The following is a 1665-nucleotide window of genomic DNA, read 5'->3' as shown; positions in this document are numbered from 1 at the left end:
TAAGATTAGCTAAAATGAGCAGAATAGACACTAAAATGAGAGAAACAGTAGCTAAGATTAGCTAAAATGAGCAGAATAGACACTAAAATGAGAGAAACAGTAGCTAAAATTAGCTAAAATGAGCAGAATAGACACTAAAATGAGCGAAACAGTAGCTAAAATTAGCTAAAATTAGCAGAATATATGCTAAACTGAGCAAAACAGTAGCTAAGATTAGCTAAAATGAGGCTAAAATGAGCAGAATAGACACTAAAATGAGTGAAACAGCAGCTAAGATTWGCTAAAATGAGGCTGAAATGAGCAGAATATATGCTAAAATGAGCAAAACAGTGGCTAATATTAGCTAAAATGAGCAAAATAAATGCTAAAATGAGCGAAACAGTAGCTAAGATTAGCTAAAATGAGGCTAAAATGAGCAGAATAGACACTAAAATGAGCAAAACAGTGGTTAAGATTAGCTAAAATGAGCGGAATATATGCTAAAATGAGCAAAACAGTAGCTAAGATTAGCTAAAATTAGGCTAAAATGAGCAGAATAGACACTAAAATAAGCGAAACAGTAGCTAAGATTAGCTAAAATGAGGCTAAAATGAGCAGAATATATACTAAAATGAGCAAAACAGTAGCTAAGATTAGCTAAAGTGAGGCTCAGTTGAGCAGAATAGACACGAAAATGAACAAAGCAGTGGCTAAGTTTAGCTGAAAAGAGGCTAAATGATAGAAACAGGGTTTAAAATAAGCTAAAAAGAGGCTGTGGTGATGTTAAGAGTATGCAACCATGCAGTGTGCACAACAGGTAAGATATTATTTGTTCATAAGCTTTYCACAGAACCTCTTTTGTTTGCTGGTATTTRTCCAGTTGACATGACTCGYTCCAGTTTACTYGTGGATTTGTTTATTTGTACATTTTTCCACACCTCACATTGAGCGTGGAGTGTTTTGGACCTAACAGGGTCAGTACTGAGGAGAAATCTGCTGACTCATGTTCTGTTCTAATAAAAACCCCTAAAAAAAACAAAACAAAGCACATCCAGTTCAATTTGTGTCCAAGGCCCAGAAGTGCCCCTGTCCGCCCAGCACCGGTGTGTCTGCACACCAGGACACTGTCCTCCCTGCTGGACGAGGACAGAGGAGTAATCAATGAGTCATGTGTCCAGATTACAACMAGCTCCCTGCAGAGAGTCTTCAAAGAGCCCCAGAGGAGATGGAGAGAGGGCAGAAGAACTGCCCTCCACGGGGTAATTACAGGCCGAGGCTCTTTCAGTGGACGGTCGGGCTTAAAGACAGACCAGTTAGCAATTCGTCCAGCCTTGTTAGCGCAGCGGGAGGCTGTTCCCAGCACCGATCATCGACTGGAGCCTGCCATGTAAAATTAAATAATTTGACACAGTGAAGAAGAAAAGGTGTGCTCGCAGCGGCGTGTTTGCTGAGCGAGGGTACCAGACGATCCTGCAGGCCGGGCCGGGCAGATCCCGTGCAGCTGAGCGCAYGGCCGTCTGCAGCAGGAACACGTTCAAGTGTTTAAAACAGCCGTAAAAAGTGGACAAACAGGCCGGAGCAGCGTCTGGCTGTCTGTAGGCTCTTTGTTTCCCTCCACTCCTTCCACCTTCAGTGTGTGTAACACACACACACACACACACACACACACACACACACACACACACA

This window comes from Austrofundulus limnaeus, unplaced genomic scaffold (assembly GCF_001266775.1).
Source record: "Austrofundulus limnaeus strain Quisiro unplaced genomic scaffold, Austrofundulus_limnaeus-1.0 Scaffold30, whole genome shotgun sequence".
NCBI lineage: Eukaryota > Metazoa > Chordata > Actinopteri > Cyprinodontiformes > Rivulidae > Austrofundulus > Austrofundulus limnaeus.
This window is presented reverse-complemented; position numbering follows the sequence as displayed.